The sequence below is a fragment of the Pan troglodytes genome, chromosome 4, assembly GCF_028858775.2.
Source record: "Pan troglodytes isolate AG18354 chromosome 4, NHGRI_mPanTro3-v2.0_pri, whole genome shotgun sequence".
Classification (NCBI taxonomy): Eukaryota; Metazoa; Chordata; class Mammalia; order Primates; family Hominidae; genus Pan; species Pan troglodytes.
Genome location: NC_072402.2, coordinates 140529031 through 140549236, shown reverse-complemented (window position 1 = coordinate 140549236; position 20206 = coordinate 140529031). Strand labels below are relative to the sequence as shown.

The 20206-nt window shown below is 44.5% G+C and overlaps 1 protein-coding gene across 26 annotated transcripts in view; it reads right to left on the bottom strand.

Annotated features, from left to right (window-relative positions):
* ARHGAP26 (Rho GTPase activating protein 26) overlaps positions 1-20206 on the bottom strand; it is a 458375-nt gene that overhangs the window by 396218 nt on the left and 41951 nt on the right. The gene's annotated exons all lie outside the window — the stretch shown is intronic.

Genomic DNA, 20206 nt, shown 5'->3' with positions numbered 1-20206 from the left:
GTCAGGTCCTGCTGCAGGCTCTCCTCCTGGCTTGCCTTCCGGCTCTGCACTCACATGACCTCTTCTTTGTGCATGTGTGCAGAGAGAGAGAGAGAGCCTGCTCTTGGTTGTCTCTTTTTATAAGGACACTAATCCTATCATATCAGGGCCTCACCCATATAACCCCATTTAACTGTACTTAATTACCTCTTTATAGGCCCTATCTCCAAGTAGTTATATTGGGAGTTAGGGCTTCAACATACAAATTTTGGCTGGGGACACAATTCAGTCCATAGCATTTATTAAAGGGAAACTGATAACACTTCACTCACCAGGGGACCACTAAGTTGACATCAAAAATAGACTATTATCTGTGACCATCTGAACAACGGCATCCCTTGTGTCCACTGACAGGGTATACCAAAGGACATGTGTACAGTTTTGGTATGTCTTCATAATAGACAACAGGGAGCCAAGGGAAGATTTGGGGGTGGATATGATATGGCCAAACCTGTGCTTTAGGAGGAGTAATGAGGCGGCAGTAAATCTGATGCAAACAGAGACACACAGGAGGTGAGAAGCCATTGCAAGAGTCAGTCAAGCGGCTATGTAGGTAGCTATGTTGCAAGGAGCAGAGAGAGAAAGGAAAAAGCAAATGCAAGAAGGAATCATCAAGGTTGAATCCATGAGAAATTGCTACCCACTGGATAATGGGAGATAGAAAAAGCAGCAAAGTGTTAAGGTAAAGGGAGGAGGTGGTAAGAGAAGGGCTTCACCATCCAAAGACCCAGGGATGGGTGGCAGAGGGTGGGGGCTGCAGGTTGGGAGAGGGAGGAGGAGGAGGAGGGTTTGGAGGAGGAAGAGATACTTTGGAGAAGGGAGGGGAGGGTGGCTTGCATTTGAGACATGTTGGATCTGAGCTGACATGAAACAACATCAAGGCAGAGGTAATTAGGCATGCAGTTGGAAATGGATGTATGGAACCCTAGAAATCAAGCCAGGGGTGAACATCTGAATTTCATCCACAGAAGTAAATCAGACGGCTGATAAAACCTAAATGAACTGAGCACAGAAACTCAGAGATTGTCTTCTGTGGACAACAAGGAGAAAAAAGGAGACCAAAGAGCAAAGGAAAGGAGATGAGGAAAGGCCAGGGGGTGGGGGAAAATCAGAATAACACAGTGCCACAAAACCCAGAGAAGAACTGTTTCCAGGATGGACAGAGTGTTCAGCACCTGAACGAGGTAGAGAGATATCAAATGACTGAGCACAGAGTATTCGGATCTGGCTCCATCGTGATCAGTGGAACCCTTGAGAGAACCAACTCAACAGGGTGGAGACAGCAAATCAGGGAACCACAGAAAGCAAGAAAGAAACAGACACTGACAGGCTGAGTACCTATGTGCATGCCAGGCATTGTGATCGGAATTTCATATGGATTATCATCTTTAGTCCCCACAAACACTCCTACAGGGTAGGTGCTATTATAATTTGTATTCAGAGCATTTTGTGTAAAACTTAATAATGAAAGGAGCTCATCTGCAAGGTCATATTTGCCTGTCTGAAAAAACATACCTCTCATACATATTTTGATGTAGCTATGGAGACTTGAGAGCAGGCATGTAGGTGGAATCAGATATCAAGGAAAATGATACAAACTGAGAGAGGGGGATATGGAGCAGTCTGGCTGAGTGACTAATCACAATGGCCAAAGTATTTACAATGGCAAAGAGATGAACTTGACTCCCAGAGGCTACATATTTTGTGTGTGTATCTGTCTGTCTGTCTCTCCCACAAGAACTGCTTGGGAGAAAAAATACAAAACCATGCTAGTCTGGTCATTTTGCCCCAGTGAAAATTGATACTATCGGTAACATTTTTTGAAGACCGGTATTTTTTATCCACCTGCACAACTGTATTAATTAAAGAGTGCATTGATCAGATCATTAATTTTAAAGGTCAAGTCTTCACTCAGAGGTCATCACAATTATGGAAAAACAGACTGATTGCCATAATGTACTGTCAGAAACATCCCAAACCTGTGGAAATGTAACACAAATGGAAAAATCCTTCACTTCCCCTTCCTACCCTCCACCGCAACTTATTATCACCACAAAATAATTTTTAATCATTGCCATAGTCACTCTCAATTGCACTAATTAGAAGATATATAAATCACCTTACTTTTCTCAGCCAGGTATTTAATCCATACTTGATAGTAATGAGCTATTTTATTAGAACTATTCAAAAACAAATGCTAGCAATCCTGAGCATGCAAGAAACCTGAATAATAGCACTTCATTTGGATTTACAAACCCACAAATCTGTGGATGCTATTTGACATTTATTGAACATGAATAACATCCCCACGTGCTGCGTTCCTGAAGCTTGGCCAACATTCTAGGGAAATGACTTAACTCACACCAATAAACCTGAAAAGGTTCACCCTGGACCAATATTTCCTCACACCAATTGCCCCTTCCTACTATTCTCATCAGGTCGAAAACATCCACCATTTAGCCCTCCCCAAAGTAATAATGGTATAAAGGCCTGAGCTTAAACCTAACCTCTGCCACTTCCTAGCTGTGGGAAGACAGCAGTGGGAACAATGACCATGCTCTGAATCAGCTCATCCCCTGCATGATGAGAATGACACCATCCTCAGTGTCATGAGTGGAAAACATTAGGCCAATATGGTGGACAGTAAGGGGCAGTGGAGACAGCCAGACACACCTGGGCACACACTCTTTGTTCACCATTACCTACTTGACCAGGTGACACTGGGTAAGTTCATTTCCTTTAGCTTTTCTGCTCTCTCTAATTACACATGTAATTTTAGCCAATTAGCCTTGAAATTCTTGGTTTGTTTTAATCCAGTGCGGCAAGCAGGCCACAGAGATAAATACCAATTATATCACACTGCACCTCACCCTCTCCACAATGGTGATGTGAGGTGCCCTCTGCTCTGCAGATCTCTAGCTTTTTGAAGTTATTAATGGTGAGAATTGTAACAACCATTCACAGAACTGTTCTTTCTTGCTAATTTGGGTGGAAAAGAAGGTGATCTCACTCTTATCATGATCTACTAAGGGGGAAAAGGCCACTGGAAAATGAGGTTCATTCCTATTGACAAAAGTTTCAAAGAGACCTGTGTGACACATACATGGGGTGGCCAGATCCAAACAGACGGTTTCGAGAAAGGGGGCACTGTTAATAACCATGCTGAGATAGCAGGTGTGACCCAGGACATTTGGTCAACCTGGTTGGGTCCTGCACAGAGAATATGATGGTATACAGCATTCTCTCTCCCTTCTACCAAGTGTCAACCTCGGAAATCTAGAGGACAGAAAGGTTACAGAAATCTCAAAGCCTCCTCTCCTTATCACCACCAGCCTTTCCCTGACTCAACAGAAGCACATGCCTAACCAGCACTTACTAACCTATTTAATCAAGCTGTGCCTTTCTTTTGAACACAGTGGCTAACTTCCAATAACACACCAGTAGTGAAGATCATGAGCACACAGAAACACTTAAACAGGTGAAACAGATACGCAGGCCTTCTAGCTGATTTGGACTGAGGACAGGGTCAGGCTGCTGGAGGAATGAGGGGACCTGGTGTGTGTCAGAATCACCTAGCACACCAAACCTGTCTTGTTAGAGGAGGCAAAAACCAGATTTGGGCCACTCTACAGATGGGCCAGGTGGCAACTCTCCCTGAGCATGCGGAGAGAGTTGCCAACCCCTCAAAATATAGAGACAATCCCCTACATGACAAGCCCTTGCCAAACCAGACTACCCCAGTCACAGCAACCGTCCATCACCAGTACCCTGCACATGGTTGATGCCTCATGGGGGCAAAACCTTTCTTCTTAAATTATTCCAAAGACACACAGTATTTTAGTTACAACTAATTGTCAGGAAAATGAAAGCAACCCCACGTGAAGGCAAAAACCTTAGGGGGAAAAGAATAATATATGCTTGGTAATTTCCTTCTCCATGCTTTTCTTTTAATTTTCATTTTCCCAACCATTTTAGAATTGACCAGGAAGGACCCTAGTTTACCACCTACATGTTGGGCTTAAAAGAAATAAAAAAAACTTAAGTCATAATGACTCATTTTGTGGTGCATATGCTGTAAACCTACCAAGAAAAGAAGAGAAACTACATGGGTAAAAGTGGAATCGTACAGAGTGCAGGAATAATCTTTCAGCTACAGTGCACTCAAAATCTTTTCCATAAGAAAGGGTGGAGATGTCAAAGAGGACAACACTCATAATTTTTAACAGATACTTCATCCCCTGAGTATTGTTGTTATTTCATACAATCTGCCAGCGGCTCCCAGGGAGGTCCAGGCTGAGGGCCTGATAAGGAGACAATTCCTACCTGTAGAGGAAACTTGATCCAGGGAAACTCACAAAGCAAAGCATCCATTCCCTCTGAATAGCGTGCGTAACTATTCCCAGAATGAACCATCTACTAGTCCTACTTCAATACTTGGAAGACCAAGAGAAGCCAAGGGAACAAAGACCAGGAAGAAGTGCTGAAAAGGGCTACAGCATAAACGACAATATTTAAAAAATAAAAGCAGTATCTACACTTCCCGGATGCCAGGAGAATCATTAGCTAGTAACGGCTGACGTTTATTGAGCATTTACATGTGCCAGACACTGTTTGAAACACTGAGGGTATACGCATTAAGCTAATTCCCCCAATAATCCTGACAGGTAGGTTCTTTTTTCCTCATTTTGGAGATGAGAAACCTAAAGCAGCTTCTAGACTTGGGTCACCAGAGGGTAAGCAGCAGAGCCAGGAACAGACTCCCACATTAACTCAATAGCCCACGCCATTGACCTCTGGAAGTATCCCTTGATTATCTGTCACCTGGCTGGTGAATGAGGCAGTAAGGACTAAACCCCAGGTCATCCTGGCCCTAAAGCCCATGCTCTTAACCTATACTCTACACAGTTACCTAAACACTCACTGGTCATGTTGCCCCAACCTCAACCTCCACCACCAGCACCACAAATTCTACAACCCCTAATAATAAAGGGCATCATTTATGCAGGGCTTTCTGTGCCAAGACAAGAAAACTTTAGCTTGGAGGCATTAAGCTGACTCAGCTCCCAAACTAATATGCAGTGGAGCCAGGACCTGAGCCCACGTTCAGGAGACTCCTGCGCCCAAGCTCTCAATCCCTCCTGCAGATGCCACAGTTGTAGTAAGACCATGACCACAGGACACAGGGCCATGCCACAACCAACCATGGAGGCCAGCCAACACCAGAGGTGGCTGTAACAATCACTGACTCATTCCTCAGGTCTCACCAAGCAACTTCCGGCTTTTCATTAGAAAAAAAATAGGGTAGAAAAAAAATAGGATTAAAAAAAAAACAGAAGCTCAGTTTCCTCATTCACAGGAGATGAAAAACAGCCAACCCAAAGGAAATGAGAGGCACTTAGTGACAATCTTAGTGGCCACAGGTGAGGTGACAAGTGACACAAAGAAAGAAAATGAAAACCTGAAAGTACAGACTCAAAATTATATCAATGAAGCACATAATGACAGGTCTGAGTCATCCAGAAAAATGTTGGCTTTTGCTCAAGCTTCCTCTGTTTTTAAAAGCAGGGAAATGCCTAACTTGGAGGCCAGGTTTTTATCAAGTATTTAAAAGTTTTCAAGTCTTGGCATTTGAAATAGTAGCAGGCGGGAGGGCTTGGTGGAGATAGGCACAGAGGACAGCAGACTGACCTGGGCTTTAAGGCTGAAAACTAGATCGCACCTGGTGATGGGGCCAGGGACACAGGGAATCACCCCACCTCACGGGTCTCAAGAAGGCCCTGTACCTCCCACCACTAAAATCCTGTGAGAGAGAACATGGTGTGGCGACAAGTCACCTGCCAGACATCCCTGGGAAGAATCCTAACTCCCCTACGGACAACCCAAGCCTGGTCCACTCACCGTGGTGATAATAACCCTCGTGCTAGCATGTAGTTGAAATTCAATAAATGGCTATCCAATAATTGAATGAACTGGGCAACTTATTTACCCCTCTTTAAACTTATTTACCCCTCTTTAAACTTCAATTTCCTGCTCTGCAAAATGGGTAGTATGACAATTCCTAACATGATGGGATTGTGGTAGGGGTTAAATGAGTTAACTGTGTACAGCGCCTCCTCCACCCCGGATGTGAGTCTTACTCTACCATGACAAGTGTATGGACAATCTTCAGTTATCTGGAAATCTGACCTAGGAAGCAGCCTCCGTTCCCTGATAATAATGGACAGACGAAGCATCAGTTCATTAGTCTGTTAAATATATAAAAGACAATTTGATCACATATCATATCCCCCTCCTTGAAAAATAATTCCCAGATTCAACACTGTCTGACTGGTCATTAACACTCTTGTGAGACAGAAAGATGTTCTAATTCTATCAATGAAGCACAGAGTAATTTTCCCTGGGTTAACCAGCAAATCGATAAGAAAATCTAGGTCTTCTATCTTTGCTTCCTCATCATCTCTCCTCGGCCACCAGAAACTAAATACCCAGATGCATCATGTGCAGAATTCCACAATTCCCAAGCCAGCACACAGCACGGGAAAGGCAACATTGTTACAGGCAGATTCGAGAACCGTGTTCTGAGGGATTCCGCCAAGGACACCTATAAATGATACTTTCTGGCTCAGGAAAAGTTTCCTGCTCTCTGATCTGGAGTCTCTACTGGACAGAAAAGCCTTTTTAGAATACCTTGCTTTGGAATATTGGCTCTTAACTACTTGCCTTTTCCTTGAGTCAGTGTTGCCAATTTAGCTTTGCAAAAAAAGTCCTGCAGGTCCCAGAAGGAATTTATTGTCCCGCTAAGGAATTACAATAGAAAAATAATAACCCTTTGAACTTCAGGTGGCTTGTGGGCAGGAAACAAATTAAATCAAGGAGCCTGTGCTGCTCAGGGTGACGACACTCAGGCAGTCCCCAAGGAGAGGCTGCTGACATAGGTCCCCTGCTGGGCTGGACAACGGGAAGGAGACCAGCCTTCAGGCTCCTCCTTCTCATCTCCATAACCTCAGCCCCATGTGCACCTCGAGCAGGAAGGGCACCAAGACCTCCAGCCCCTCCAACAGTGGATGGAAGGGGGCCTCTGTCCCTCATGGCCACCTCCTGAGTGGGCTCCCAACTACCCTCTTCCTCCACAAGGACCCCTGCTTACTCAATAAGGATGGCAGTAGTAGCAATAACAACAGTTACTGTTACTAACATAGAGCATGTACTGTGTGCTAGGTACTGTTGTAAGCACTTTCAATACATAACCTGGTTTAAATCCTTACAACTATCCTGTAAAGGAGGCACTGTTATTATCCCCAAGATCGCACAGCAAGAGAACAGTATGCTCTACAGCTGCCTCTACTACTTATCCCAGCCCACTTTCCAAGCTTGAAGGAGAGGGGAGGGGTCCTCTTGTTCTTACATATAGGAGACACTGAATAATTATAATGAATGAAAAGAGTTGCTGGTCCATTTTCACTGGTTGCCCCAATAAGAGTTAAGAGCCCATTTTCTCCCTTCTCTGCCTGTAGTAGCAGAGGACAGATGATCCTCAATATATATTTAACATTTGCCAGATTCTCCCCAACTCCTGAAACATAGTTCCTGCACATTTTGCTGAAAGCCTAGCCCCTTCCGTGGCACTCTTGGTGCCCTGCCCATTAATAAGGCTTCCTAGGAAATCCTATCATTGTCAATGCATTGTGTTTGGATCTCTCATTCCCTATATGTTCTTAAGTCCCACAGAGACACAGCTGCAGGGACCATTTTCTGTGGGTGTCTCAAGAGTTAAGCACAGTAGCAGCTGGCAGTCTCACCTCCTACCTTTGCTGGCTGTGTAATCAACCTCCTTTTAATCCTGCCGAGCTCCATGCTGCCTGGCACCAGGGGCCAGAAGCTACACACAGGTAATAATTTAACAAATCACCTGTCTGGCTCTCTTGCCAGGACACCCACTCCGGAGCTTATACAGCTGCTGATGCTAGGGCTGCAGCCTTGCCTGTGGGATGTCAGCTAAACCAGTAAGTACTGAGCCTTGGGGACCACACACTTCCAGCTCTGTCCTGTCTTAGAGAACCAGGGTGTGGTGTTTGATAGGGACGACCCTCAGGAACTATGCTTCCTACTCCATGCTTAGCTCTTGGGGATTTTTTAATATTCCGATTTTGCCCAATGCAAGAGCAACTAGCAGAGCTCCACTCAGCAAGCAACAACACATCCTCAAGAACCTGGATTGCAAGAACATCCCAGGACACAGCTGTTAAGACACAGAGCATGGGAACGCGAACTGCAGCAAATGTACACACACACACACACACACACACACACACACACACAACATACTGAAACTCATACAGTGTTCCACAAACAAAAAATTATGGTGTGAAACCCATTGTGGAGCTGGTCCCCAAATGTGCATGAGTCACATCCAGCCCTGGAACACACAAAAATAAGTGAAGTCATCCCCAAACTTTTACAGTACTCATCCATTGCTTTGTTATTTGTCTATAAACCACTGAAAGAAAAGATCTTTTCAGTTTTACAAATAAGACGACCACTTTTAAAAAGTGAAAATTCTGTCACGACAGGCCTTATGAGAGAACAAATCATTTTACCCAAAGCAGTGGTAGACAGAAGTAGCCTAAGGAAAGACTGCCTTTAAATAACCATCAGCAAGCTATAATCTGTCAAAAGCAATTATTGCCATCAAATACTTGTTAACACACACACCGTGACATTCATATTTCAGTAAGACAGCAGGACACTGATTTTTAGCAAAATCTAAAAAATAAAAATACTTTTCAAACCAGACCCTTGGTCCTACGCCTTGAGGAAGGAAACAGGATTTTTTTTTTCTTGTAGTACTTGCTTATGATCAGTGCTTTGAGATTAGTTTGCCATAACACCAGCAAACGGCAAAGTAACAGAGTTTGTTCCAAAAACAAAAAGAGTGGTGTATAACATCACACAGTCCCAAGAGCCAGGCTTTAGGGTGGACAATGGGAGAAGTGGGAACACATTCAGATGTCTGTGGCTTTATTTCTGCAGGGAAGAAGAGAAAGAAAAAAAATCACAGAAGGGAGGGGCACACTGAATGAAGGGAGGAGCACCAGGCACTGGGGTAGCCAACATTTGTAATCTGCATAATACTGATCATGTTACAGGAGCCATGCAGAAGCCATGGCTTGCTGCTTCCTATCCCTTTCTACAGGTCAGTGTCCTTACCTGAAGAGAATTAAATGCTCATGTGTTTAGCACGAGCTTCCATGCCAGAGGCCCAAGGGTCCAATCCTCAGCTCCACCCTCAGCTCCACCCTCACCAGCTGAATGACGCTGACCAAGTTACTTTATAAGAAACTCAGCTGTAAAATGGGAATAGTGATGCCCCTTGCCCAATAAGGTTATTGAATTGTACAATGAAATGTATTTAAAGTGCCTATTTGATGGTAAGCATACAATAAATGATAGCTGCTATTATCAACATCATTCATATTTCAATAAATAAGGGCTCGCTGGTGAACCAGCACAGTTATTGATCCCTAGATGGTTCATCCATCACTCAGCAACTATTTACTGACTGGTCTCCCACGTGCCTGGCACCAGGCTAGAGGTTAGGGATATAAAAGGGAATAATATGGGGTTTAGCCTTCAACAACTCCTCCACTGGGGAGACTGTCATATAACCAATATAATGTCCAAGGTTCCAGATGAAGACCAATAAGAAGCACATACAATTCAACCATTCGAATGCTTTACTGTAATTTAGAATGGACTTCAATTGTGACATGAATATACATATATGTATGGTGTGTGTGCATACACACACGGTGAGATATATGTGTGTGTATATATATTATACATATACATATATATCAGCTATATATATATATGGTATCTGATAAATATGTACACAAACACCATGTGTGTGTGTTTGTGTATGTATCTCCAGTACCACATTATATTTGTTTCCTGTTTAGGAATTATACTGAGATTTAACCCTGCAGATCTCTTGCCAACACAATCACAGAGAGTTAATGTTCAACAGTGAGCTAAAGTTCAGCATTAACTGGAGGAGCTGCCAGATCAAAGCATGCCAAAATGAAGATAGCTTTCCCCTTTCAAGATTAACAGAGCCCAGGATGTATGTCACCAGAAAACATATAATCACAAAACTAAAGATGCTGCATTTATTAACTTTGAGTCTGAGTCATCAGGCAGCACTCTGAGCAAATGTAAGACTAAACTGCCCTACTGTTGATGATTCATCAAACAGTTAGTGTGATAGAAAGATGGAGAGTGAGTCAATTCTAGGCAAAAGGCAAGAAGAGGAGGAAGAGAGACCAGTAAAGACTGTTCCAAGGTAATCATGACAAGTTGAGAAGCCAGTGCAATCATTTCCTTAAAACCCACCAATGAACTCTTAGAAGAACAGCTTTATGGGGGATTGGAGTATGTTTAACAGGTTAATAGTTTGTCATCTCTAACTTTTTATTTCCCTCAAAGGGCTGGGTCAGCCCTTTATGGCCAACCTAACAGCTCATGTCAATTAATCCATGTAGGACAAAAATTCCTTTATCTAGATCTGACTCAATTTATAAGCAGCTGAGCACCAATACGTAAGGGGCAAAGATGAGAACTATTACACTTACCAGAGGCACCCTACTTTCTAAACAAAGCTGTAAGGAAACATGGCTTTTCTTAATAAAAATTCCTCCTACACAGAGTTGGCATTGTAAATTAACTCACCAAATGGGAAGGGTTACTCAGTCCAAGTGCTTCTCAAATTTTAATGTGTAGATAAATCACCTGGGTATCTTGTTAAAATGCCAGTTCCAATTCTGTAGCTACCAGATGGGGCCCAAGATTCTGAATTTCTAACAAATTCCCAGACGATGTTGATGGTGCTGGTCCAGGAATGATAATTCCCAGGCGTGGCCCAGCAATAAAACATTCCCCTTGCCATAAGGCATCTTTTCAGGGTTACAGATGACTCTGAGACTATAATGGAAATCAAGGACTCTACCACCTAGAAAAATGTATGAGTGCACTTGCAGGTATGGGAATATACACACAAAATTTCCAAACTCTACTATGGGCCATCAAAAGAACCTCCCACCTCTGTAAGGCAGTCCTTGAAATGCCAAGTTTAAAAAAAAAAAAAAAAAACCACTCTACCTTAGGAAGCCTGCCAACTGCTGCCAACACCAAACTAGCTTGGGGTGGAATAGAGAGATGCACTCCTTTGATCACTTTGGCCCATGTGTGAGTAATTCACCCTCTCTTCTCTTGGTCCACAGAAACATAGTTAAGATGCCTTAAAGATAGGGGATAATAAAAGGAAAATAAAAACAGAATACCAAGAAGCTCTGTAATATAGCTCTAAGATATAGTTTACTCATCTTCCACTTGAGTTCCACCTCAAGGAGTCCTCATTCCTGGCATCCTGTCTGCTCTAAGTAGAGCAAAAGCTACTTAATCCCACCACTACCTGGCATTGCCTTCCCGAGTAATTTGATTTCTAGCGGAGGTGGAGGGACAGAAGGCTAGTTATCTTGGCTGTCCTACCTAGTTACCCTTGAAGTCTGAGTTTCCTTGTCTATGAAATGCAATCAAGAATAGACTCCACTTCATAATGTTCTGGGAAAAATAAGAAAATGCATACGTGATGTGCCTGACACACTGCAATTGCTTAAAAATGTTTCATTCTTATGTTTTATTATTATGGCCTTTATGAACAAGCAAAGATCAAGATCCATTCAAAAGAAAAGGCTTTTGTTTTCTAAATGGAAGAGTGTAACTGCTGCTCTGCATGTCTAGGGCAAGGTCCAGCTCTGCCCATCCCACTGCTGCACAGATACACCCCTGCTGTTTGAGAACCATGCTGGAGGCCATCGTAGCTGCTCACAAACACTTGTGATTGTCTCTCTCTAACACTGAATTGAAGTTATTCTACCGCCTTCAGCTCCAGGATGGCAATGTTCAATATAAGCCTTAGGTGGGTTTTTTGGTTTTTTTTTTTTTTTTTTTTTTTTTTTTTTTTAAGCATCTTGGACTAAAAAGATCAAACCCAACCACAAAATGACTGATCAGGGAAAAGAAAGCCACCTTACTATGAAACCCTTACTAATTTGTGATATAAATTTATCCAGAAACCTTTCATCCAAAGATCTCAAAAACTCTTAACAAGAAAGTTTTAACCACCGCACAACAATCCTAAGAAGTTGGGATGGGTCAGAACTGAATTCTCAACGTTGGGGTCTCCTGAAACTCTTGATAAGCAGTGTTCCTCAATGTGAGGTCTGAGAACCACCTGCACTCCTCATCTAAATGCATGTGAAATGCACATTCGTGGATTCCATTTCCACTGCTACATCAAAATCTCTGGGGAAGGAAATTGGAACCTTTAATAAATAACCCCCAGAAAGTTCCAACACTAAATTTCTAAACCAAGCGATGACTCACTCTCCCTCCTCCACAAACAACGGCAGACCGGTAAGTAAATCCAAAATGTTGTCTACAACTTCAAGGGCTTCACAGGCCTCCTGAAGTCTTCCCACAGGTTCACAGGTAAGAATCCCTGGTGTATGCAACACCAGTCAGGGCTTCTTAACTTTCATCATTCAATTATCCCACCTTCACTTTAAAAAAAAATCAAGTCCATACTATGTAAATTTTTATAAGAAACTCATTATTACTTACATCTATAATGAAAGTAAATTTTCTATGTAATGATTGTGAAATTGTGGGTTTGATCCTTAGTTATAAGTTTTCCAAATACAGCATATAATTATCAGTATAAAATATTGTGTCACTGTACACCTAAAATCATCTCCCCTATCACCTATATATGACTACTCTTCCTGTTCAGGTAACATCAGTTTGTGTAATCCAGAGATCTGGAACCATGTGAGGATTTTATGAGGCATGCATGGCCTGTGATGCAGAAGGCTGTCTATTCTGGCAAACTCCAGAAGACCTAACAGCCTCAGTCTGCACATGCCTGGCAGAGCAGGCTATGGGAGGAGAGGGCTTTCCCTCCTGCCAGAAGGCCAGAAAATTATGTCACCTGTGGGTGTGACTGACTTGTCCAGGTGTCCTTTTTGTGACCTGTCTACCCCATCAGTGAGATGAAACATGCCCACCCACCCACAGCCCAGACTCCCCACTGCAAGGACCATGGTTGACCTCTGACCTATTGGGGCCAATCTGCTTTTCTTCAGGGGAATTTGTAATTAGGGCACAGAGGAACTTGTTAATTGACGTTAGACAAGCAAACTGAGGAATGTTTTCGACTTGGACTAGGGTGACCTCCTGAGGCAGAAAACCAGTCCATAGAGGCAAGTAAGAGGAGACACCAGCTGCCCTAGAGAAAAAGTAGGCACAGGGACATCCCAGTAACCTAGCAATAAACTTCTCTTTAGCTGGTCTGAGCAGGCAGTTTCTCCTGGCAACCAAATCACCCCTAAGACTCACTGTGCTGCACAGCTCTGGCTCCAATGTCCAGGTGGAGTTGAAGGAAGGCTAGAAGCTGGGTGAGCACCCTTCCCAGATATACCCCAAAAGAGGGTAGAGCTTGAACCTTATCATAGGGTCAGGGAAGGGGCATTCTAATGTGGGTCCCCTCCACATTACTCCAGGTGAGAGGTGCCACAAGAAGGAGCAAACAGGAGGGTACCTGAAGCTCTTCCCTCCTGCTGATGGTGGGGAAACAATGACGACAAACACAGCTCACAGTTACTGTGTATGTTAGCATGTGAATCGGGCTCTTTACAATTGTTACCTCATTTTGTCTTTCTTGAGAGCCCCATGAAGGTGGTAATGTCATTTTCCTCATTTTATACATGAGAAAATGAAGACTCGGAAATATTAAGTGATCTCCAAGGTGATATAGCTAATAAATAAAGGATCCAAACTCCAGAGTCTGAGCCATCTCACTACCTTGCTTTTTTAAATGATATTAAAGGACAGGACAGAGACCCCGAGTAGACCTACTGTCTGAGTGACAGCAGACAGTGCAGCCACCAAAAGGTCCTCCCTCCAGCAGCCCTGTCTCCTGTGCCAGTCAGTCCCTGACCCCAGCCAGCAATGCCACACCTATGGGCACAGCACCAAGAAACAAGGGTGTGCAGAGGTAAGAGCTGGGGGAGAGGCTGTGCCACCTGACCGGGGCATGGCTTGGCTGGCCAGAACAAGGCCCAGTGGAGCCTGGCTTGGTCCCAGATCACAGAGGGTTAAACCAGAGTGACTTTTTTTTTTTTTACAATAATTGGTACATGGCATTCTCCTTTGTGGTCCCACATGGCACGGTGGAAGGAAAGATACACTTCCAGGCCAGGCAGAACCAAGGAAGCCTGCCAATACCCAAGCTGTCCCAACTCCTAACAAATACTGGAACAGAAACTACATTCCTGGTGTTAGGACTGGATGACATGCTAAGAAAGAGAAAGCAGAACCTTAAATACAAGCCCAGAACCTGTTCTGACACCCTATAACTCATATCTCATTTCCAAAACCTAAAGCTCAGAGAAGACAACAAACCTGTCAAAGTTCACAAATGAATCACAACTAAAACTCTGATTCCCCAAACTCCAAGTAGATTTCAGGTTCTGTCCAGGAATTTTAAGTAAGTCTCCTGAGCTTTTCAACATTAGTATGGCTGGTCCTATAAAAATAATGCTGATACAACCACTCTCCACCATCTCTGCAGCAGGGGCAAACAGTGCAATTTGGCGAGCACAGATGTAATGACTGCTCCTGGCAAGTCACTGAGGCCAGCACTGAAGTTGTGCTGATGTGTCCACACCACCTCATGAGAGGTGGGCACTTACTACATGGCCACCCAGGGATGGGGATTAGGTCTGTGGTCAGGGAACATGAGTAACAAAGATGGCTGGCTGAAATCGAGGCCCGACCCCAGACCCAATCCCACCCACAGGCCACCAACAGCCCTCTTATCCTTCACCTCTACAGCAGGAAGACCTGTCTTATGAACCCAGGACTGCAAGGCACCATCCTCTCAGTGCCTTTCCCCTTTATCTCTGACTGTTCTGCACTTGCCTCTCACTTTTCCTCCTCTTACCCTGAAAGGGGAATGGTTCCCTGGTTCTACCCAAGCCTCTTCTCTCTCCCTTGTTTTCAACAATGATTCTGTGAAGGTGGCACTCGCCACTGTCCCTTGCCAACTCTGCTCCTGCTCTTTCCAGCCAGCTGCTGGGTCTCATCACCCGAATACAGTGCCAGCACCTCCACCTTCCCCCTCCCCTCCCACCTGCTTCTCTGCCTGAGTTCCTGATTTCTGGCACTGGGAAGAGAACTAACATTTACTGAACTTCCCACACTTCCAGGACCATGCTGAGTGTTTTCCAGTTCCTTAATTTAAAAGAATCATTAACGTCTCAGAATCCCAAGATGCAAAATCCCATCACCCTCTCTGTCCCCTCCCTCTGCCCTGGCTCCTGCATCTAGTCAGTGATCAAGCCCCATCCACGTGCTCTCTCTCCTCACTACACAGCCCACTTGTAGGTTTCTCCGTAAGCCCTCTTCTTCCCACACTCTGTCTCCTACCTGCTCCCCCTCCCGCTGCTCCTGCCTCCACACTCCATGCAAACCACACTGGACACTATCTTCTTGAGCACAGTGCTGATCACACTAACCCTCTGCTCAAGGACTGATCACACCTTCCCCCTATCTTTTCCTCCGAACCAACCCCAAATGACTTGCCTGGCACTGAAGGCCTGCCACAATGTGGCTGTGACATACATTCCAACTTACTACCCACTGCTTCCCTGCAAGGCAGCTGGGCTCCAGCCAAACCATGTGACTCCCATTCCCTGAAGCCACACTGCACTTCACAAGCCTTTGCTCACACAGTTCTTTCCATCTCATGTGTCTCTTCTTCCTATTTCTTCTGACTCAACTCCTCTTTCTCCAAGGCCCAGGGCGCACATGGCATCTCCTACAAGATGCCTTTGCTTCTCCACTAACGGAGAGTGACTATCCTCCTGTGAATTGTGGCTTCACTCATGTACTCCTCCTATGGCACTATTTAATTGTGTTCTCTATGATACTAGATGCTCCTTAGGGGAAGAGATTGAACAGGCTTTATCGCTGCAGCCTCCACTGTACCTAACACTCTTTACATCAAAATGATATCCACTCACTCATCAACACATATTTATCCAGTGTCGATCATGCACCAAGTTGCTCTCAGCTGCTCAGTATATGATGGTAAACAAAAAAAGACATGGTTCCTACCCTCATGGGCTTTCCATCTAATGATGAGCCAAACTTCAATCAAATTGTACCCAAATGAGTGTACAGTTAGCAATATCTCTATGCTGTAGAAGGGAAAGAATCAGAGTCCTACAGAAGCACAGAGGGGCTGGGCACCATGGTTCACACCTGTAATCCCAATACATTAGAAGGCCCAGGCGGGTGGACGGCTTCAGCCCAGGAGTTTGAGACAGCCTAGGCAACATATCGGGACCTCATCTCTACAAAAATTAAAAAAAAAAAAACAATAAGCATGGTGGTGCATGTCTGTGGTCCCAGCTACTCAGGAGACTAAGGTGGGAGAATCACTTGAGCCCAGGAGGTTGAGGCTGCAGTGAGCCATGATTGTACCACTGTACTCCAACCTGGGTGATAGAGTGAGACCTGGTCTCAAAAAAATAAGAAGAAAGAGCAGCAGTAGCACAGATGGACCAGGAAGGCTAGCCGGGGAAAGTGAGGCTCGAATGAGTCTGAAAGTGGTGAGAAGGGGAAGTGGCAAAAGTGCTCCAGGTCCTGGGGACAGCCTGTGCAAAGGCCCTGTGGTGGACCAGGGCTGACAGCCAGTGTGGTTGGAGACTGCAAAGGAAGCAGGGGAAGGTGCTAGAAGGTGGCAGGGACATCTCAATAAATGTGTGCAGTGAATAAGAATCCATGACCCTCATCACTTAGCAAACTTTTTTAACCAATAAAACTAACCAACCTTAGATTTATAACAAAACACAAAATATAACTTAAAAAATACTCTTTTCCATTTAAAAGAAATGTCCTCCTTCAGTGTAACTGCTGTTCTCTAAAAAAGACTAAAGTGAGTTCTCATAGCTAAAATAGAAATAGAAAAGCAAGCATAAAAATTATGTAATTCTGGCCAGGCATGGTGGTTCACACCGGTAATCCCAGCACTTTGGAAGGCCGAGGCATGCAGATCACCTAAGGTCAGGAGTTTGAGACCAGCCTGGCCAACATGGTGAAACCGCATCTCTACTAAAAATACACTGGCCAACATGGTGAAACCATATCTCTACTAAAAATACAAAAATTAGCCAGGTGTAGCAGTGCTGGTCTGTAATCCCAGCTACTTGGGAGGCTGAAGCAAGGGAATCCCTTGAACCCGGGAGGCAGAGGTTGCAGTGAGCCGAGATCATGCCACCCCACTCCAGCCTGGGTGACAGAGCAAGACTCTGTCTCTAAAAGATAAAAATCATGTAATTCCGTAAGTAATATGATGTTGCTCTATCCCTGAGTTAGGAGCCAGCCAACTGACTAGGGAAACAGCCTCTCAATCATCCTACATTGATAACAAGAGCAGAGGCTAATAACTGGCTAATAACTATTGAGCACTGTCTACAGGCACTAACGCATTATCTCATATGATTGTCACAACAACCAGTGTGGTAAGTACCAACATCATTACCATCTTACAGATAGGGAAACTGAAGCCCAGAGAGGTTAAATAATTGGCTGAAGGTCACACAGGTGATGAGCAGTAGAGCTAGGTTCTGAGTGCGGGTTAGTGGGACTCCGGAGCCTGTACACTTAGTCACCATACTACACTGCCTCACAAGCTAGCTACCATGTCAGTACTTCCAGAATCTTATTTACTTGTTTATCTCACCTTGTTGTACTGAAGATTTAAGCCACTGAGCACCGGCAACACAAAAAAGATAAAAATCATCTCTGAAGCAATGCAGTGGAACTTCTCATGTCAGCTCCCTTCCTGTTCCAGGTCTCTTTCAAAACACTCCAACTCTTCCTCCAATTTTAATAAAGAAAAATTTTCCAGTTCATGGCAATACTTAATATCCTGAGAGAACAGGAATTGGAAACCGATGAATCTCCTTAGGCTACATCCCAGCCAAAGTCAACAGATTCCAAACCTCTCTTGTAGGCAGTCGCTGTTTACAGCACATCTAACAGGAAGAACAGGGAAGTTGCAGATTACCGGAAGCCTCTAGCCATGGTGTTCCCAACTCTTGACAAAGTTCTGAGTCTTGTCTGAAGGACAATATCACACTTTTACTATCAACAAATTCTTCCCCAAACTATTCCTACTCCTCTTTCTCAACTCCTGTCTGAAAGTAGCCAAGACACAAGGGTTAATAAGCAAAGCTTACCTACTTGTGGATAACACTGTCCACCTACTTCAGGCCTGGCCAACCCTCCTGAGGAACAGCCAACTCGCCTAAGCCACCAGTAAGATCTTATTAAACTAGTAATGGTGGCCACCAAGTCCACACCCAAGCCTAAAGCTGGCTGACCTTGTCTTCCCTGCTGGCCCTCAGAGGCCCACCTGAGGAACTCAAGGCTTAGGTAACATGAGTGTATTTTGGAACTGCATTCCTGAACCACACTGTCAAGGGCTGAATTGAGGCCCCTAAAATTCCTATGTTGAAGTCCTCATTCACAGTACCTCAGAATGGGACTGTATTTGGAAATAGAGTCTTTAAAGAGGTAATTAAGGCAAATGAGGTCATTAGGGCAGGCCCTAATACAATATGGTGACCTTATAAGAAAAGAAGATTAGGACACAGGCACAGCAGAGAAAAGACCGTGTGAAGATACTGGGAGAAGACAAGCCAAAGAGAGAGACCTGGGAAGAAAACAGCCCTGCCAAAACCTTGATCTGACTTCTAGCCTCCAGAATTATGAGAACACCAATTTTTGTTATTGAAACTGCCCTGTCTGTGGGACCTTGTTATGGCAGCCCTAGCAGATTAATACACACACTGTCCAAGTCACCCCTGTCACCCAGTTCCCTCCCACTCTTTGAAGGGCAGAGCAGTCTGGTTTCCTTCTGAAACAGTCAGCCATGTGGCACGGCCGAGCACAAAAGTCCTATCAGGCCACTGAGTGCTGAAGTCAATGGAGACTGACCTGGTATTGCCTTTCAGAGGCTGGGAACCCAGGACAAAATCTTATGTCAATTACACAGGGATGATAGGTAGAATTTTTCTTTTTAGAAATTATATAGAATTTGGTGGCTCACGCCTGTAATCCCCGCACTCTGGGAGGCCAAGGCGGGTGGATCACGAGGTCAGGAGATCAAGACCATCCTGGTTAACACGGTGAAACCCCATCTCTACTAAAAAACTACAAAAAAAGTTAGCCGGGCATGGTAGCCGGCACCTATAGTCCCAGCTACTCAGGAGGCTAAGGCAGGAGAATGGCGTGAACCCAGGAGGCAGAGCTTGCAGTGAGCCGAGATCGCGCCACTGCACTCCAGCCTGGGCGACAGAGTGAGACTCCTTCTCAAAAAAAAAAAAAAAAGAAAGAAAGAAAAAGAAAAAGAAATTATATAGAATTAACATGCAGTCAAGCCCTCCCACAGATAATTGATTGCTAAGGCTCAGCATCAATACCCTGTTTTAGGAGCCAGACATGGTGGCTTATGCCCTCAACTCCAAAGACTCAGGAGGCTGAGGCAGGAGGACTGCTTGAGCCCAGGAGTTTAAGACCAACATGGGCAACATAGCAAGACCCCATCGCTAAAAAAATTTTTTTTAATTAGCTGGACATGATAGCATGTGCCTGTAGTCCCAGATACTTGGGAGGCAGAAGAGGGAGGATTGAAGCTGGGCGTGGTGGCTCATGCCCATAATTCCAGCACTTTGGGAGGCCGAGGCAGGAGGATCACTTGAGGCTAGGAGTTCGAGACCAGCCTGGCCAACATGGCAAAACCCCACCTCTACTAAAAATACAAAAATTAGCCAGGCATGGTGGCGCACACCTGTAATCCCAGCTACTCGGGTGGCTGAGGCACGAGAATTGCTTGAACCCAAGGAGGCAGAGGTTGCACTGAGCCAAGATTACGCCACTACACTCCTCTGTCAAAAAAAAAAAAAAAAAAAGGAAGATTGCTTGAGCCTAGAAGTTTAAGGATGCAGTGAGCCATGACTGCACCACTACACTCTAGCCT